Source organism: Artibeus jamaicensis, unplaced genomic scaffold (genome assembly GCF_021234435.1).
Source record: "Artibeus jamaicensis isolate MK-2021 breed Jamaican fruit bat unplaced genomic scaffold, CSHL_Jam_final scaffold_1019, whole genome shotgun sequence".
NCBI lineage: Eukaryota > Metazoa > Chordata > Mammalia > Chiroptera > Phyllostomidae > Artibeus > Artibeus jamaicensis.
In genome coordinates, this window is record NW_026522025.1 from 29,197,934 (window position 1) to 29,206,178 (window position 8,245).

Genomic DNA, 8,245 nt, shown 5'->3' on the forward strand with positions numbered 1-8,245 from the left:
CCATTCTTACTCCATGTTTTCCCTCGTGTGCCACACACCTAAGTTGTCCTTTCTCTTGTCTCCCATGTCTGGCGTACAGACCACGTTGATTCACATTCTTTGCTTTTTAGAGCTCTATGACCTTAAACAAGTAAACTCCCTGTATTTAGGAGAAACTTAAAATTATAAAATTCACTGTTTTAAGGACTATTGAGAAGTTTCAAAGAGCTGCTATAATAAGAAGCTGCCATTCATCAAATGGTACCTATGATGGACTACCCCCTCAAAAAAACCCCAAAATTGTCTTCCGGAGGGTGGGCCCCTGGTAGTACAGGCTTCCCCCACTAGGTGAGTGTTCTAGGGACCCACCTGTACCAGTGCACCAGCTGGCATTGTTGTCACAGCCTGAACTCAGCTTCAGTGAATTTTTTAAGACTCTCTCAGTGTGTTTGCCCACTTCATGATGTGCGATGAGTGAGCACACCTGCCCACACGGCACTAAGTGTGCAGCAGTTTTGGCCCCGAAATGCCATGATCCCCATACCCCATCCTCCCTATTCACCCAATCCTACCCTGAGTGGCTTTTTTTGTTCCCCTGATGAAAAAAACCCTCAAAAGGAAATGTTTTATTGATGTGAAAGAAGTGAAAAAAACAAAAACAGCAGAAGCACTAAAAGGCATCAAAACTGACAAGTTCAATAACTTTTAAGCAGTTTATATTGCATCCCATGGAGAATATTTTTAAAGTGACTGAAGTTTAAACATATAAAAATAAATAGACCATTTTTATCAATAAATTCCATTTTGGAAGGTCCTCTATCCTATTTTTAAAGATTAATGCAAATAGAATTCCCTATAGGGAGCTTTCTCCTATTTCACTCTAAGACAGTCCTTTTCCTTTCTCCCTCCCTCCCTCCCTCCCTCCCTCCCTCCCTCCCTCCCTCCCTCCCTCCCTCCCTCCCTTCCTTCCTTCCTTCCTTCCTTCCTTCCTTCCTTCCTTCCTTCCTTCCTTTTTTTCTTCCTTTGATGCAACAGGCAACTATGGAGCTACTGCTTAGTGTAGATGCCGGGCCAATCGCCCATCCTGGGCACATACACAGGAATGATGTGGCTGTGACCCTCGGGAAGCTCCCAGTCTAGTGGAGGAGATGGCAGGTGTAGAACCAGAGGTGCTCAGAGGTGTCAAATATGCACAAAGGAAGGCAGTTTTAACTGCCTGCTCAGCCCAAGAAAAGCTCACTGGTGATGGGGAATTGAAAACTTTGTGAGTGAGTTAGGAGCTCTCCAGGCTGCTGTGTGAGGAGGAGGCGTCCTGCGGACAGAATACCACCAGGTGTAGCAGCCAAGAGGCTTCAGGGAGTCCGGCTGCTCCTGGGCATTGTTGCTGACAGCGTGGTACAAGAAGAATGCTAAGGAAAAATCACTTCAGGTATTCTTAAAAACACAGAACCCCGCCTCAGAATCAGTGAATGAAAATAACTGAGGTTAGAACTTGAAAAATAAACTTCAAAAAGTGCCAGGGATGATTCTTCTACTCACTTTGTGAGTCAGTCATTATGTTGGGGTCACAAAGGCCTCTGATAAGGCTTTAGGCAGAGGAACTGGAAAAAATAGATGAGGAAATAAAGGCAATAATTTGTCACAATATATACTTTTTGAATTTTGGATTTTAAAAACATAAAGGAAATTCGAATAGTAAGAAACATTCACAAGAACATTGAAGAGTATATTTTTATATTGAACTACTTTCATGCAAGAAAAGAAAAAAACACATATTTAGGTTGTAAAACCTATATAGTATACATATTATATATATGTGTGTATATATATAATTTCATTTTGTAAGAAAAGTAAGTTTTTGTATCAATATGCTGCAAAAAAAATTCTTGAAGAATAATCCTCAAAACATTAGTGGTATTTTCACTAGGCCGTGGGAGTTTGTGTCACTTGGGGGGAATGTTCTGATTTTCCTGAAAGAATATGTATTTCATGTGTAATTTTTAAAAAGCACAGTAAGTTCCTTTTCTTTAAGGCACATAGCCAGAACCAAACTGGAATTCTAATTTAGACATGCAGCCCGCAGAACAAGGAGGGCGTGACCTCAGGACGGAAGGTGATGACACAGTGCAGGCTCTTCCCAGGGCGCCAGGCCCCGTCTGGCCTAGGAAAACGTCTAGCAGCAAGGCCAGCAGGGAGAACAGATCTGAGGCGAAGGCCTCCCAGCTGGGGCAGCATTAGGTCAAGAAATCAGTGACCCAGCTGTGAGGACCTGGAAGCGCAGAGAAGGGGAAATGCGGCTGAGGCGGAGGCCGAGGCAGGCAGCCCTCCCAGGACATCTGGCGCAGGCCAGATCCAGAAAGTGCCCTGTAGCCCCCAGAGTCCCTGGCCATATGTGGCCCTCCTCTCTTCAGAGAGAGGAAGGTTCTTCAAACCAGAGGTTAGATCAAGGCTCCCCTTAACCCAGGTGGTTACCAGGGGCCAGTGTTATAAAAAAAAAAAAAAGGATTCCTAACATATGAAACTGCCTTCAGAGGGGCTGGAAACATCTCCCAGGTCTGGGAGCCTTCCTAGTTTCGTATTCTATTTGTGAAGTAATGGCATTCTGTTCCGCAACTGTGACATTATGTTCTTCTACAATGTTTCTTTAAAGTGAACATAATTAAAGGAGTTGCCTGAGACCCAGTGTTTGGGATCTGTGCTCCATATTCTATGCCCCAGACTACACTATCATTCTGTGCCATGCAGTTGCTCCGTGAATGTCGTTATGAATAAATAATGACATACGAGACACTATTCTTTTACATAAAATTATACGTATAATGCATCTGATACTGGGGGTCGGAAAACTTTTCACTGGTCTTATATCACAGTCTATAAACCATGCACATTGAATTAACCCAATAAAAGTGACAATTCTGACCCTGGGCTATACCCATTACTCTAAGGTTACAGCCTGCAAGCCAACTCAAATTGTTCTCAGTGTGGTACTTTACTGAAATACTTATCATCTGGAAACCGTATGTAGTGCCTATTCTTAATAAATAATAACACATTTTATTTTGATTTACTGAAAATTAACAGGGCATTGGGGAAATTGCTGCTATTGTGGTAGCCTGTTTCACATTTGCCTTGGCAGTCCAAGAGCTGTTTCAGTGGAAAACAGGAGAGCCAATGGCGTTGAGGGTGGGTTTTTCCTCTGCTGTTGGTATTCAGAGAAAACCATGCAGCTGGTAACATTAATGACATCCCACATACAAGAGATGAAAGAAGTCAAAGTTGTAATGGGCTTACCCATATGAAATTCTCATTCTGAGTTGATTCGTTTTGCATTTAGATGCACTAAATCTGTTTCTTTGCAACAATATTCCAATCTGTAGTCCAAATGGTCTGCAAAGCTTCAAGGCTTTTTAACGATTGTCTGAGACAGCTTCATAAACATGCTGAATGAGAAAGCAGAAAGCAGTGAGCTTTGGAATGCTAGTACTATGACAAGAACCCCCCTTCAGTTACTGTGCCAGCCTCTGATAGTCCCGACTCCTCCCCACCCCAAGTTTCAGAAGCATCCCCATAAGGTTTTACCACACTCTAATGTAACAGTTAGGGGATCGACCCCAATACGACTTGTATAATTGGAGAAAATACGTTTGCACAATTGGAGAGTGAAGGGTAAGAATGAGATTCAGGAAGGAGGGGCACTGGAACTACGACAACCAACAAAAGCGGCTTTTTTAGTGGTTTTTGTTAGAGGTAGAAAAACAGCAGCAGGCGTTAACTTGGTTCAGCAACCTCAGTTCTTAAGTTCTGGCTAAGAGAAGAATTTGGAGCCAAGACTCAAATTTTAAGAACAAGTTTATTTAGAAAGTCGCAGAGGCAGAAGAAGTGAGCCGTAGAAGATACGGGCTCAGGAAACAAGTTACAGAAGCAAAATAAAGTCTGTTGAAACTTAGAAGAGAGAGTGAGGAGGAGAGGGGAGGGGAAAAGGGGGAGAAAGGGGGAGGGGGAGAGAAGGGGAGGGGAGACAGGGGGAGGGGGAGGGGGGCGAGGGGGAGAGAGCCCTGGGGAAAGAGGTGGGTAGAGAGTAGTGTGCTCCATAGGGGCAGAGCACTGGGTCCTGCATCCTGCATCCTGCATCCTGCAGCCTGAGGGCTTTTGTCAGCAGACTACTGAGAGGATATTCATCAGCTGTCCAGATGTGTCTCCTCCAGATCGTGGTCTCTACCGGATCGTGGTCTCCACTGATTGGTCATTGCCACGGCATGGTGTCATTAGTCATTGCACCTTGTCCTGATATCATATGTCTGATGCTATGGTGTTCACTCCACCTGGTTTTCCTGTTTCTCTGGGCCTGGAGCTGAAATAGAGTTGAGGCCTAGAGGTCATCTCCAGGGGTTAATGCTTAAGGGACTGGTCATCAGGGGCTCCTAGTTTTGCCCGTTGCTAGGCACTAGGGGCTCTCCGCCCTACTAGCCCTTTGCATCTGACCCATCCTTCCTGCTCTGCTCATGCCTATCTCACTGCCTGCTACAGCTTCTTTGGACGCTTTTTCTTCTCCTTGCCAGTCCTAACAGAGTGGCAACTGTGGGCAAGGAGGGCCGTCCCGCAAGCATGGTCTTTCAGCCTGGCTTCAACCTTGCCAGCCCTCCCACCCTCTGCCCATCTTTTTTGCCACCTTCCCCTCCTTGCTACACTGAAATGCTACAAATAGTTCCATTTTCATGGTAAGAGAGACATATTTCCAAACAAGCTTATCTGTTTCTGCTGACCTTTGTTTTTTGTTTTAGATTAAATATACGTTCTCTTTCATTCGATCCTATCCCCTCTGTGGGTGTTTGGGTAGGAGTTCAAACAAGCATACTGAGAAACCATATAATTATATATGGCTAATGGTGCATTTTATATTTCCTGGATTTAGAAGATTTTGCTTTTTCTTAACTAATCCCTCTTTTTCCACATGGCTGATTCTTGAGCTTTAATGGTTCAACCATCTACTCAGATACCTGAGTTGGAAACCGGAGTGACCTTCACCTTCTCTTCCCTCCTCTCCTTCCTCCCCACCCCACTGTCTGCCTTCAGACTGACCCTCCAATTTGCCACCTGCCATGGCCCTTATGAGTTTTCTCCTAGGTTATTAAACCCTCATCATGAATCTGTCTGCCTGCAGTCCCCCCGCCCCCATCCAGATGACCTTACCACGCCACCACAACGATCTTTCTGAAGGTCAAAAAAATCACATCCCCGATCTGTCTGACATCCATGACTAGATTCCTACTGTCTCAGGGTCTGATCCACATTTGCAAAGCAGCATCCTGAGCAAAGTGGTTAATCAAGGCCTCCACAGCCAAACTGCCTGGGTTCAAAGCCCAGCTGTGCCAGTCACCAGCTGGGTGACCTGAGTTTCTGCACCTCAGTTTCTCTATCTGTAAAGTGGAGTCATGACAATATTTACCTCATAGGGTTGTTATGAGGATTAAATGAGTCATTACTAGTAAATGGCATTGCACAGTGACATACTGAGGACACACCTCTTGCTATGTAAGTGAAACCATCTCCACATAAGGTACTGAGGCCCTTCACTGCCTGTTTTTCTATTGCCTGCCTTACCTTCCATGTCCGCTCACTACACCCTTCACACTCCTCACCGCCTCGGGCCACTGCCACATACTTTTTCACATGCTCTTCCTCCCACTCCAAGCGGCCTTCTCATCTCCTTCTCCATCCGAGACAACTCTACTCAACGACCACTTTTCTCACATTTTTACACATTGTGTATCCCATCACTACACAATTTACTGACAAGCTTAAGGCTTTAAGATCTTTTGGTTTTCAGGTGTCTCTTGTGTTTATATCTGCTAACTTCATATCTAGACTAGTGCATGATAAGCACTTATTAAATACTCAATAAATGATTGATGTTGAAAAGAAGGAAGGAAGAGAGGGAGGCAGAGAAAGAAAATAAGAGTTGCTTACACATTTTTCTCTGTGCCAGGTGTTAAATAGTTTACATGGATAATTCAATTCTAAAAACAGCCCTATGAGTGGATACTATCATTATCCCCATTTTACAGATTCAAAAAAACAAAACAAAACAAAAAACAACACCTCAGGGAAAGAGGTTAGATGGTTCTTCTAACATCGACCTTACCCCAAAGTCTGTATAAATTCAAATACCTGCTTCTCTTGGTCTCAGACATAATTCTTCCTCTCCCACCTCCCTCGGCCCAACTGCCAGCCCTCACAGACTCAAGGACAGTCCCTTGCCGTTTCTTAGGTGGCAGGGGGCAGGGCGAGAGGAGCATAGGAAGCCAGCATGGATATGAATCCCAGCTGCGATCTTCCTAAGACTCCCGTGAGCAAGATTTTTTTTACCATCTCTGATGCTCAGTTTCCTCAACTGTAAAATATGCATGAACAGTGCCTATCTCCCAGCTTCTAGAATTATTGTGAGGACAAAAAAAGATAATTATGTAAATCTACAACTTCAGTGCTTTGCATGTAACAGGATGTAAATATGAAGCACTTATGACTAAGATCACCCCGCTAGCTTTTTAGCTTGGGAAAGAAAGCTAATTAGTTATCATTTCTATTTTTGGTGGGTTTTTTAAACCCAGCTTTAATACACTTTCATCATACACCAGTTTGACTATCTGTGAACCTTGCTTCCAAGAAAACGTTCCATGCATATTTGAAACAAAGGCATTAAGGAATGTTGGAATGGGTGGCGGGATGAGGGACTCTCCTGAAAGCATAAGGAGCAAAGAAAATGTAGCTTATCATTAAGGAAAGAGCAAAACACTTTCATTCATCTTGCACAAGTAAAACAATGATCTTTCCAGAATCAAAGTACCAATGACCCAGAGTTCTGGAGTTCCAGCCTGAGGAATTGAGAACAAGCGACGTGAATAGGCTCAGCGGTACCTCTCTACACATAGTGTGGAAAGCTAAAAGGAAACCTTGCAACCCAATAGAAGGGTTAGGAGAGTTTCATGTTAATCTTAATATAGTTTTAAATACCTAATCAATTTGTAACTGAAGAAGCTATGAATTCATGAAAAATGAAACCCTCTAAAATTGAACCTTTGTTTGACAGGCTTTCACCTCGTCTATTTTTCTTGTGGTGTTTTGACATTTCTGTATTACATGATCAAAGACCAGCCCAAGTCTTTTACCCCTGAAATTTAGAAACAGTTACAAGAAGCAACTTAATTTATGGCTGCAAAGACCAAGTACATTTTTCACATGGCATAATTAAAAGTAGGTCAGTGAGAGAAAGGAATGAGAGACAGAGAGGTTGTCTAAATATTACACTGATGAATGACAAATCCACCTTGAAACAATTCATCTACCATATCTGTCTTTATTTAGCAATCTCCTCAGTTTTTGCATTTAGAGAATATTCAGTTTCCCAGATACCAGGTTTTCTAGCCATTTTCTATTTTAGAGTGCCAAATATTGCAGATGGGGCTAAAGTGAGCCAAGATAATTTACTGTTCTCTGCAGTCAAAGGGCAAACTTGTCTCCTGCCTTCACTCTCCTGAGCCCTCTGGAACATACCCTGCACTTACTCTCCTGGTGGAGTCTCCACTGGTCACCAAGGAGAGCTTGCTGGTGGAATGCAGGTACACAAGACTCCATGCTTCAGATCCGAGAGGAGACTTCAGTTCAAGCCCAACTGGACATTCCAGAGAGAGAAAAAGAAATCAGCAAACATAATATCAACCACCAGGGGAAATGCTATGACTCTGCAGGTTTACGGTTTGCAGATCTAACAGGAATTGTATAAAATAGTCTCTGATGTGCTATGTGGTGGATGAAGCAAGGCAAAGTAGCAACTACGGGAATATGGTCCACAAGCAAAAGAAAACTAAGTCAAGGAAATTATAGAAACATTTGATTTGGTTCCAGAAAGTCACTCTTGTGAAACTCACAGGGCATTAAGAAGAATGTTTTGAGTGCTTAGCTTGGGTTGGCTTAGCTGCATGGGGGAATGAGGAACTAATTGTCTAAACTCTACCAAGTGTCTGGCAGCCTGTTGTGTTTTTCTCCCCTGTTCTTCCCACACTCACCCCTTTTTATAGCCACAGTTTCAAACCCAAACCTTTTATAATCTCCTTAAGCTCCCTTCTGGAGCGCAGAATGACATTCATGCTGAGTGTGTGACTACTTGGCTGTAACACCCAGGCTTCCCCATAACTGATTGTCTTCCCATCAACACTTTCAGCTGCAGGAGAAGCTTGCTCCGAGGTGTGGGCCCGAACCCTGTCAGGGG

At 43.6% G+C, this 8,245-nt stretch overlaps 1 long non-coding RNA gene across 1 annotated transcript; it reads right to left on the reverse strand.

The window, feature by feature from the left end:
- Window positions 1–4,116: 4,116 nt before the first annotated feature.
- On the reverse strand, window positions 4,117–7,969 carry LOC128625860 (uncharacterized). The gene is made up of 3 exons (XR_008389699.1): window positions 7,905–7,969; window positions 7,542–7,648; window positions 4,117–4,330 (listed from the first exon to the last, which is right to left on the reverse strand). It is a non-coding gene; the product is annotated as an uncharacterized LOC128625860 (long non-coding RNA).
- Between the last annotated feature and the right edge of the window lie 276 nt (window positions 7,970–8,245).